Here is a 13,297-nt window from a genome sequence, read left to right on the forward strand (position 1 = left end):
GAATGATGTTATGAACATCATTACTACCTCAAGTTCCTTGGATAAACCTACTGGAAATGAGAAAAATGGATCTAGCTTCAAAGGATCCTTGGATGGCTTGAAAGTTCTTGAAGCAGAATCATGACACAAAAACAATTTCAAGTAAGATTTCCACTCGAAATAAGATTGTTATAGTTATAGAAATTGAATTAAAGTTTGAATATGATTATTACCTTATATTAGAAAGATAACCTACTATAAGTAACAAAGGTTTCTTGATCTTGGATGATTACTTGGAATGGATTTAGAAAACTTGGAAGTAAACTTGCAATCTTGGAAGTATTCTTGATTTTATGAAACTAGAACTTTTGGAATTTTTGAAGAACACTTAGAACTTGAAGATAAAACTTGAGAGAGATCAATTAGATGAATAAAATTGAAGAATGAAAGTGTTTGTAGGTGTTTTTGGTCGTTGGTGTATGGATTAGATATAAAGGATATGTAATTTTGTTTTCATGTAAATAAGTCATGAATGATTACTCATATTTTTGTAATTTTATGAGATATTTCATGCTAGTTGCCAAATGATGGTTCCCACATGTGTTAGGTGACTCACATGGGCTGCTAAGAGCTGATAATTGGAGTGTATATACCAATAGTACATACATCTAAAAGCTGTGTATTGTACGAGTACGAATACGGGTGCATACGAGTAGATTTGTTGATGAAACTGAACGAGGATGTAATTGTAAGCATTTTTGTTAAGTAGAAGTATTTTGATAAGTGTCTTGAAGTCTTTCAAACGTGTATGAATACATATTAAAACACTACATGTATATACATTTTAACTGAGTCGTTAAGTCATCGTTAGTCGTTACATGTAAATGTTGTTTTGAAACCTTTAGGTTAACGATCTTGTTAAATGTTGTTAACCCAATGTTTATAATATCAAATGAGATTTTAAATTATTATATTATCATGATATTATGATGTACGAATATCTCTTAATATGATCTATATACATTAAATGTCGTTACAACGATAATCGTTACATATATGTCTCGTTTCAAAATCATTAAGTTAGTAGTCTTATTTTTACATATGTAGTTCATTGTTAATACACTTAATGATATATTTATTCATCATTTAACATAATTAACCAAGGGTATCAATATCTTAATATGATTCATATGTACCTAGTAAGACGTTATAACGATAATCGTTATATATATCGTTTTCGAGTTTCTTAATTTAATAGTCTCATTTTTATGTATATAACTCATTGTTAAAATACCTAATGAGATACATACTTATAATAAAATCATGTTAACTATATATATAACCATATATATGTCATCGTATAGTTTTTACAAGTTTTAACATTCGTGAATCACCGGTCAACTTGGGTGGTCATTTGTCTATATGAAACCTATTCCAATTAATCAAGTCTTAATAAGTTTGATTGCTTAACATGTTGGAAACACTTAATCATGTAAATATCAATTTCATTTAATATATATAAACATGGAAAAGTTCGGGTCACTACAGTATACTCCGGACAAAATTGGGTCTTCGACAAGAAAGTGGACTTAAGAGTATTCAAATCCATAGACCCTTGCTTTAACACACGCAACTCGTCTTTGAGCCTCGAAAGATCGGCCGAAGTTCGGTACTCCTTGAAAAATTCCGCCTTGAATTCATCCCACGTGAATTCCATACTTAGTTCCTCCCCATAAAGCTGAATCTTTTCATCCCACCACATTTTGGCATCACCCTTACCTCGTCTTCTTATCGAGAGGGCATTCATAAGTACGGAAAGGCCCCTCCATATCGGAGATTCAACGATTGCTCTTTAATGGATCCCGTTCACCATCAAAAGTGGGAGGTTGAGCATCCTTGAAATTTTTGTAGTAGAAGTCTCGCCTTCCCACATTATCTTCGTGAAGAACAATCTTAACTTGTTCCTTGACTAGATCGACTACTTGCTCGTCAATCAAATCTAGGAACATCTTCCTAACGTCCTCTAGAAAGGCCGTGTGACGCCTTTGCATAATGGCCTCAAACTTGGCCGTGAACTCGGAGTCTTCGCCTTGATCATCGTTATCATGTCCGTTCCTCGTCTTCATTCTAATAAATGAACTCGGTTAGGAACGCAACACGAATAAATTATATACACCACCACGATCTATATTCACAATCATATAAATATGTCACCGTTCGTACACCCCATCTAGTTCAATACTTGTTGTACATTACTCACTTGACTGGCTTGCAACCGTAATAATGGTCGTGAAGCATTATTACGCTCGCATGCCATGCCGAGCTCATAAATACAAAAACCATCTCGCTAGATGTTCAACACAAAACAACATGATTAGTAACAACATAATCAACACATAGCTAGTTCACCTATTCTCTAAGGCACTAACTAAAAACCCGTACCGACCCGTAATCCTACAAGTCCCCCATAATAGCACACACAAAAAGGCTAAGTCTAGGCGCCTATCTCAAGTCACCTAAATCCCTTAGACCATGCTCTGATACCACTTGTAATGACCCAACCTGTCATATTTCCGGCCCATAATTTTTTTCCCTTTTTATCATAATAATATATGCAACATTAGTCCATGTACGTTTCTGAAAACATCATCATTACAATGTTAAGTTTAAACATCTTTAAAACATACAATATATAAATTAAGTTTACAAAACGGGAATGCAACCCGGGACCCATTTGACATATCCAAAATATAGTTCATGACCCGACTAGTTCACTTTATAACCTAAATCGAGCATGGTGATTGGGAACGCTACCCCATCCTAATCAAAAGTATAAAGCAATCCGTAAAGCACTAGTCCCCAAGCAAACCCGAGCCGCCACTTGCAACCTATAAAAATATAAACAACGATAGGGTAAGCTAATTGCTTAGTGAATGCAATACTTATACATATTCATATATAGTTTACCTACACGCATCCACTTAAAAAAATACCATGTAAACAATGCATTTACGAGCTAGCATCACCAAACATACAACTAGCAACAACATTAGTATATAAACCTCCACAATAATATACTAAATCATAACAATGCATAACCATACCAAACCATTCCCCGCTATGGCACTACCAACTTGTAGACGACCAATAACGTCGAGTCTCACTCGTATGATGTCACCGACTTGTGAATCCTCATAAGGTGTCACCGACTTGTGAATCACCAAAGGGTGTCACCGACTTGTGAATCCCCCACCAATACATATGGGTCACCGACTTGTAAATACCATGTGGTGTCACCGACTTGTGAAGCACCACTAAGTGTCACCGACTTGTGAAACACTATGAAGTGTCACCGACTTGTGAATCACTTCCCGACATATGGTGTCACCGACTTGTGAAATACCATTAGGTGTCACCGACTTGTGAATCACCTATCGAGACACTACCGACTTGCAGTTCTCATCCCATCATACCAACAAATAAGTCACCGACTTGTGACACATACCAACATAATACTCACGATGTGCCATCGAAGACCCACATCGCACACGAGTAAATAAATTACATACATACATGTATAAATATTCCACTCACCTCGATTACTTGAAGAAGCGTATCCCGCACTTGAACTTCTTCCACCAACTTCACGTAATTCACCAACGTAAATCATAGATGCAAATAAGCTACAACTTAAGCTTATTCGACTTAAAACATCACAAGTGTAATTTCGACCATTTACACTTGACCAACTTTGACTAAGTCAAATCTCGCCCGAACCACCCATAATCACAATTGAATAGTGATTATGTTCCACTAATACATCTTACACAAGGTTTGATCAACCGATCCCCCATTTGGACTCACGACCCGCCCAAATTGACTTAAAGTGCAATCTACACCTTTTTGCACTTTTAACGATACTCGAAAGTCCAAAACTAACGAGACCACTTCCCGCGTTCCCGAAATACCTAAATACACCTCTTTTAGTCTTTGAACGCATTTTAATTCAACATTTACACAAAATCCCATTTTGACCTAAAAACTAGTCAAAACACCAAATTTGTGAACTTACACTTCAAATCACATTCAACACAAGTTAAATGGTGTTTTCAACTCCTAAACATGATTATGAACTCACTAATTTCACCATCCAACCCTAAACCCACCAAAATGGTCTTCCTCACCATTTACTAGTTCAAACCTTCAGTTTAACAACTAGTGGGGTTTTGTTCAAGAACATACAATCAAAAGCCCTAATTTAAATGATGAACACAAAAACGAAATTCGGAGATAGAGCTTACCGCTAGTATCAACTTGTAGCTAAGAACGAGGAGAACAACTTTCCTTCACGCACCAAGAATCGAATCACAAATCTCCACCTTCAAATCTTACTTTGAATCTAAGAGGGTTTTGGGATTTGAGAGAAAAAAGAGAAAGAAAAGAGAAAAGAAATGAAGAAAAAGAGATAAGTGGCTGAGATTTTGAGCCACAATCTGATCCACACGCGAAAAGACAAAAATACCCTCGACCTACCTTTTTAAAAACTGAAAGTCAGATCAATCCTGCAGGAAGGTCGCGACGCGACCCTTCATCCTCGCGGCGAGGTTTTTGAGGTAAAACTTCGAACTGATTATGTGCCCTCCTGATCTTGATTTACTTGCATTCTCGCGACGCGACCCCAGCCTCCGCGGCGCCACTAATAAGGCATTTTGTCCAATTTTCAGTTAACTAAGTCTAAGACTCGTAGCATGACTCGTACCCTTCATAATCGCTTCGTATATACACTTAAACACAACTACAATATCATGATCGGTCCTATATCTTACATACACTACGCACGCCTTCATACCATACATACATTTCCATACATAAATAACTCCATGCACATGCATATATATATATATATATATATATATATATATATATATATATATATATATATATATATATATATATACATATATATACGAACACGCTACATTCTTTTATCACGCACGTCGTATCAATCTTCTATCTACATATATATATATATATATATATATATATATATATATATATATATATATATATATATATATATATATATATATATATATATATATATATATATATATATATATATATATATATATATATATTTATATATATATATATATTTATATATATATATATATATATATATATATAATGTATATATATACATATATATCAATATATACATCTATTATCTTCGTGTACATATTTACATATATAAATATACTCGCTACGTGCACTATACGCTCGAGATAATTATTCGAAATATCCGGGTCATACAGACACGTGTAATTTTATGGTTAATTTGAATTATATATATATATATATATATATATACACACACACACACACATACACACACGACATTACTTTTTTTATTAATTTTTTTGTTTTTTCCTTCAAATTAACAATTTACTTCCCTCACACTTCGGTACTGATTGTAATTTATCACGAATAAAAAAGATAACTTCAAGTGTATAAAAGGTAAATTCACTATTTAATATAAACCCAACAAACAAAACCAACCATATTTTTATAACAGATTTATCTTTCTATTTGCTGCGACTTTGGTTCCGTCGCCATCACCGTTTAAAAATCTTACCAACTAAACGCAATAAATTGTATTCGACACGGAGCTTTGAGGCACTACCAACGTAGCATTTTTTAGAAATAAATATGAAAGTGATTTGAATTTACAGTTTAAGTTTTTAAAATATTTATGAACACACAAATATAATTATTACAATATTAATTATACATGACGTCTCCCCCGAGTACCATAATCATGCTGAAATGACTAACAAATTTTCTAAAATTAAGCTCGCGGGTTAAACTTTTATTCAAAACATAATTGTATATAATTGTAACAACCCAACCTGTTATCCAACCTTAAACGCGAAATATTTTTTTTTATACAGATAAGGTACGCGGCGCGCACCACCCATTCTGCGCGGCGCGCACAAGGCCTGATCAGTTCTGTCCGGTTTTGTCATTTTTCAATTAAAGATCTCCCACTTCCCGACACTTTTAGAAAAAATGCTTTTCACAACATTTTATAATATGTAAAACTAACACGCTTCAATAATGGAACAAGATTTATGACACCGGACCTACATCGGCCGTTTTACGACTTTCGTACAAAATGCAAGCTCTCGACTACATGAGTTTAAGTTCCAAACACAACCACGAGCATGATGTTTGGGGATAAACTACCCAATCCTAACTCGAAACCAAAAGTAATCCAAGCAAGCATCAAAAGGGGAAATCATCTAATCCCGAGCATACCCTTGCCACGTCCGCCTCCGAACCTAAAAATGTAAACAACGAGAGGGTAAGCGAATGCTTAGTGAATGCAATACTTATACGCATACATACATAATCCAATTACTTGCATACACCTACACAAACAACACAAATATCATTAGCAAACCACAATAAACGAATAATCCACGTACAATGCTAATAAAACTTACACATCCCAATATACCCAATGTCGACATTCGACTCGATGGTGGCCGACGAAGAGTAGTAGGTCAAATACGTTAACTACTCACCACCCATCGCAACGCGTACGTGGCCGACGAAGAGCGGTAGGTCAAAATCGTTAACCACTCACCACTACGCACCATGAGGTCGACGAAAAGTGCAACCGAAACGTTAACACTTACCTCAATCACAAGGATGGCCGACGAAAAGCGAAATCGCTTACCATCCTACGATAAGTGGCCAACGAAGAGAGGATCCCCATACGGATAACGCTCACCACTTACCCAAACACACATGTGGCCGACGAAGAGCGATAGGTTAAACATTAATCACTCGCCACATAACCAAATACTCACATGTGACCGACGAAGAGTGATAGGTCAAACGTTAATCACTCGTCACATGCTCAAACCGAATATAGCCAACGAAGAGCTATCCACACGGATATCACTCAGTATATTTTCCCAACTCAATTGTGGTCCACGAAAAGTGAATCCTAACGGATGTCAATTACCACTTCACATGCAAGCAACCAAATTTTATACATAAGCGTATAAATATTCCACTCACCTCGATTACTTGAAAATCAATCCTACTTGAGCTCCAAATCGTCCAATGCAAATCACCTAAGTAATTCACAACAAATAAGCCAAACAATCTAGCTTATAACCAAAATACCAATAAATCCAATATTAACCCAATTGCACTTACTTCCAATTTGACTAAGTCAAAATCTCACCCGAAACACCCATAATCACAATCGACTAGTGATTATGTTCCAACAACCCATTTACTCAAGGTTTCATCATCAAAACACATTACTTGCATCAATTTACACAAAACCCATTTTGACCTAATCTCAAGTCAAAACACCCATTTGCAAGTTTACACTAATAATCACTTATAACCTAAGTTAACAAGTGATTTCACATCCAAACATGATTATCAACTAATCAATTTCATCATCCAATCCAAAACCCACCAACAATAGTTATCAACACCATTTACTAACTCAATCACCCAATTATGAGCACTAAATCAAACTATGAAAACTCAGAGTTAGAACTTACCAATACTACCACAACGTAGCCAAGAGCGAGATGAACAACCTTAACACTTGAGCTTTTGATCGATTCAAGCTCCTTCTTCTCCAAATCACCAAATCTCTCTCTAGAAATCTCTCTCTCTCTCTCTAAGAATGAAATGAGAGTGTTTGTTGATTTGAAATATGATCCAAAACTAGATCCCAAACTGATAATATGGCCACACATCCGGTCCCAAGTGAAAAGACCAAAATGCCCTTCATTTAACTCAAAATTGCAAAAACAGAATTCTGTCGCAGGGGCTGTGCGCGGTGCGCTCACTTAGATGTGCGCGACGCGCACCATGGTCTAAGCAGTCTGTCTATTTCAGTTTAAATCCAGTTTGATTATACAATGTTCATGTACTCAAGTACACTTGGGTTTAGGGTCTTACAACTCTCCCCCACTTAAATTGGATCACGTCCCCGTGATCCTCACCACTTAACTAACCGGACCCACACTTTATGGTCCTCCGACATACGTCCAAACTAGATGTCCACAATATTTTCCACAAATCCGAAGATTTCACACAATTCCTTTAGGCGACTTTACGCAAAAGTTACCCTTCTGACTTAAATCATCACCCGCGATTTACTAAATCTACCAAATCGAGCACTAAATCTCGCTTCGTCCCGAACCGGAACGAACTCAAGCCTCGACCGCATGACAAACACATGCTATCATTCCAAATTTCGTACCGAGTTAGCAATCCCTTTAGCGTACCCTTATCATGTACATCGCTAAAGTAACAACGCACCAATAATATGGCCAACAAACATCACAATGGAGCCGACGAAAAGTGAATCCTCACGATCGGATACCACTTGCCCCACATTCACACGCGTACGTGGCCGACGAAAAGCGGTAGATCAAGCGTTAACCACTTACCACTATGCAACAAGAGGCCGAGAAAAAGCGAATCCTTACGGATCACACTTACCTCTCCTCACACATGGCCAAACAAAAGCGATTCCTAACGAAAAACGAATTCCACACAGCAATAAGTAGCCGACGAAAAGCGAATCCTAATGGATAACACTTACTACTTATCACGCTCCAACCGTGGCCAACGAAAAGTGAATCCTCGCAATTGGATAGCACTTGCCACAATACATACAATTTAACCGAAATTGCATTTCACCACAAAATCCATTAGTGTACTTAATACCGCGTAATCACTAATTCCCCGGGTGATGTCTTAAACACCGTGACTAACTCACCCCCATGACCATGTGGTGTCTTAAACACCTCGACAATTCCACATGTCAATCAAACCAATGAGTGGAGTCTTAAACACCGCGACTAATCCACCCAAGTAAAATCATTATACGCATGCACACATCATACGTACGCGTACACAACGCCAACGCAATCGAGCAAGAACCACCTATATCGCACATAGGTACAAGACAACCATTCTCTAGCAAAGAATCCGACACGCACACCCCTTAACCGAGGGATTTCACCTTGCTCGTCAAACACGATCATTATCTCCCAACGAGATTTACCACATTACCACCTCGGTGATAATTTAAATCCAAAATCATAAGTACAATTTAACCGAAATTGTACTCTACCACAAATCGACCAAATCTAGGTCCCGTCACAAATTTCGGATCCACTGTGATCATCATCCGAAATCTCACACTAAAACCTCCTCGCGTGGGAGTGTAACTCCCCCACTTGGAACTACGTCCCATAACCGCATTTGTACAACCGTACAACGCTACCAAAGGTAGACTTTACTAACAATTGGGTTCACACGACCCATCACCATATCTTGCTCCAACCTTGAGCATACTAAGGACCTTAACCTATCCTTAAATACTTCGAACGAAAAGTGTACCACTAATTACACAAACTTTATTCTTCCAACCCTTCGATTGCCATAACTTGTTAAAGTTCCATCTAGTCACTCATGTACCAAAGGGTTTCTCTCCGGTACCCTAAGTACAATGTAACCACAATACCGTCGGAGTCGAACGTTACGCGTGCAGGTATGAAAGAGGCACCTGACATCGCGTCACATAGACTCCACTATCAACATTCATCGAGACCGAAAAGCTCGACCTCGAGGGTTCCATTCATCCGATGTCACCCGTCACAACACTAAAGTGACCTTAAGTCATCCGCACCCGAAGAAACTTATGTTTCATCAATTACGTCACAAAAGCGACTACGCGCTACCAAAACAACACCAAAGCCCATTCTCATGGCTTGGTAAAATATTTCGCCCAACACTAAGGAATGCTTGGAAACACCAAGTCTTACGCCCCTCGCACGTCAATCCGACCATCATCATAGGGTAATTCCATAAGGAACGCTACCCCTCATTACACTACGCACTAACACAAAATGCATCAAACAAAATTATAAGCACATTTCGAAAGAAATATCGAAAAGTACCTGAACATCGTTGTCAACTTCTCATGGATCACCAACTAGTTCCGGGCACGCCGACTTTCGGTGTCACTCCTTTCGACAATTAAAACATGTAACCTTGTTAAACTTCGCATTCGTACATTCACGCGACAAATGACCCCGTTGTCCGCAATTATAACATGTAGGTATAAAACCACCGGTACCACTCTTCTTCACGCTTTCGTTTCCCTCGGAAGTACTCTTACCCTTCTTGTTCGAATGCACCATAGTTTCGAACTTTCGCTTACTCACATCGGAACCACTCCTCTTCAGGACAAGCGTATCAAAACCCTTCGCCATGTCAAACAATTCGTCAAAAGTTTTCACCGCGTTCCTACTAATTTTCTCTTGGTAGTGGTCATTTAAAGTTCGGTAAAAGTCTTCCTTCAACATATGATCATTCCCGACATACTCCGGGCAAAATTGGGTCTTCGATAAGAAAACGGATTTGAGAGTGTTTAAATCCATCGACCCTTGCCTCAAAGTACGCAACTCGTCTTTAAGCTTAGAAAGATCGGCTGAAGTTCGGTACTCCTTGAAAAATTCCGTCTTAAACTCGTCCCATGTGAACTCCATACATTGTTCATCACCATAAAGTTGGATTTTCGCATCCCACCACAACTTGGCGTCACCCCTTAGCATACTACTACTATACATCGTCTTCTTATCGAGAGGGCACTCACTAGTACGAAAGGCCCCCTCCATATCGGAGATCCAACGAGCACTCTTAAGTGGGTCTCGTTCACCATCAAAAGTGGGAGGTTGAGCATCCTTGAAGTTTTTGTAGTAGAAGTCTCGCCTTCCTATATTATCTTCGCGGAGAACAACCTTAACTTGTTCCTTGACTAGATTGACTACTTGCTCGTCAATCGTATCTAAGAACATCTTTTTAATGTCCTCTAGAAACTCCGCCTTTTGACGCTCAAAGATGGCCTCAACCTTGGCCGTGAACTCGGAGTCCTCGCCTTGATTACCATTATCATGTCCGTTCCTCGTCTTCATTCTAAGAAATGAACTCGGTTAGGAACGCAACACGAATAAATTATATACACCGTCGCGAACAATAATCACAATCAAGTAAATACGCCACCGTTCTCACATCCCATCTAGTTCAATACTTGTTGTACATCACTTACTTGACTTGCTTGCAACCGTAATAATGGTCGCGAAGCATTATTACGCTCACACGCCATGCCGAGCTCATGAATACAACAACCATCTTGCTAGATGTTCAACACAAAACAACATGATTAGTAACACATAATCAATACATAGCTAGTTCACCTACAATCTAAGGCACTAGCTAAAACCCGAACCGACCCGTAATTCTACAAGTCCCGCAACAACTAAGCACACGCAAAAAGTCTAAGTCTAGGTGCCTATCTCAAGTCACCTAAATCCTTTAGACCATGCTCTGATACCACTTGTAACAACCCAACCCGTTATCCAACCTTAAACGCGAAATATTTTTTTTTATACAGATAAGGTGCGCAGCGCGCACCACCCATTGTGCACGGCGCGCACAAGGCCTGATCAGTTCTGTCCGGTTTTATCATTTTTCGATTAAAGATCTCCCACTTCCCGACACTTTTAGACAAATTGCTTTTCACAACATTTTATAATATGTAAAACTAACACGTTTCAATAATGGAACAAGATTTACGACACCGGGCCCACATCGGCCGTTTTACGACTTTCGTACAAAATGCAAGTTTTCGACTACATGAGTTTAAGTTCCAAACACAACCACGAGCATGATGTTTGGGGATAAACTACCCAATCCTAAGTCGAAACCAAAAGTAATCCAAGCAAGCATCAAAAGGGGAAATCATCTAATCCCGAGCATACCCTTGCCACGTCTGCCTCCGAACCTAAAAATGTAAACAACGAGAGGGTAAGCTAATGCTTAGTGAATGCAATACTTATACGCATACATACATAATCCAATTACTTGCATACACCTACACAAACAACACAAATATCATTAGCAAGCCATAATAAACGAATAATCCACGTACAATGCTAATAAAACTTACACATCCCAATATACCCAATGTCGACATTCGACTCGATGGTGGCCGACGAAGAGTAGTAGGTCAAATACGTTAACTACTCACCACCCATCGCAATGCATACGTGGCCGACGAAGAGCGGTAGGTCAAAATCGTTAACCACTCACCACTACGCTCCATGAGGCCGACGAAAAGTGCAACCGAAACGTTAACACTTACCTCAATCACAAGGATGGCCGACGAAAAGCGAAACCGCTTACCATCCTACGATAAGTGGCCAACGAAGAGCGGATCCCCATACGGATAACGCTCACCACTTACCCAAACACACATGTGGCCGACGAAGAGCGATAGGTCAAACATTAATCACTCGCCACATAACCAAATACTCACATGTGACCGACGAAGAGCGATAGGTCAAACATTAATCACTCGTCACATGCTCAAACCGAATATAGCCAACAAAGAGCTATCCACAAGGATATCACTCACTATATTTTCCCAACTCAATTGTGGTCCACGAAAAGTGAATCCTAACGGATGTCAGTTACCACTTCACACGCAAGCAACCAAATTATATACATAAGCGTATAAATATTCCACTCACCTCGATTACTTGAAAAGAAATCCTACTTGAGCTCCAAATCGTCCAATGCAAATTACCTAAGTAATTCACACAAATAAGCCAAACAATCTAGCTTATAACCAAAATACCAATAAGTGCAATATTAACCCAATTGCACTTACTTCCAATTTGACTAAGTCAAAATCTCACCCGAAACACCCATAATCACAATCGACTAGTGATTATGTTCCAACAACCCATTTACTCAAGGTTTCATCATCAAAACACATTACTTGCATCAATTTACACAAAACCCATTTTGACCTAATCTCAAGTCAAAACACCCATTTGCAAGTTTACACTAATAATCACTTATAACCTAAGTTAACAAGTGATTTCACATCCAAACATGATTATCAACTAATCAATTTCATCATCCAATCCAAAACTCACCAACAATGGTTATCAACACCATTTACTAACTCAATCACCCAATTATGAGCACTAAATGAAACTATGAAAACTCGGAGTTAGAACTTACCAATACTACCACAACGTAGCCAAGAGCGAGATGAACAATCTTAACACTTGAGCTTTTGATCGATTCAAGCTCCTTCTTCTCCAAATCACCAAATCTCTCTAGAAATCTCTCTCTCTCTCTCTCTCTAAGAATGAAATGAGAGTGTTTGTGGATTTGAAATATGATCCAAAACTAGATC

The sequence above is a fragment of the Rutidosis leptorrhynchoides genome, chromosome 4, assembly GCF_046630445.1.
Source record: "Rutidosis leptorrhynchoides isolate AG116_Rl617_1_P2 chromosome 4, CSIRO_AGI_Rlap_v1, whole genome shotgun sequence".
Lineage (NCBI taxonomy): Eukaryota > Viridiplantae > Streptophyta > Magnoliopsida > Asterales > Asteraceae > Rutidosis > Rutidosis leptorrhynchoides.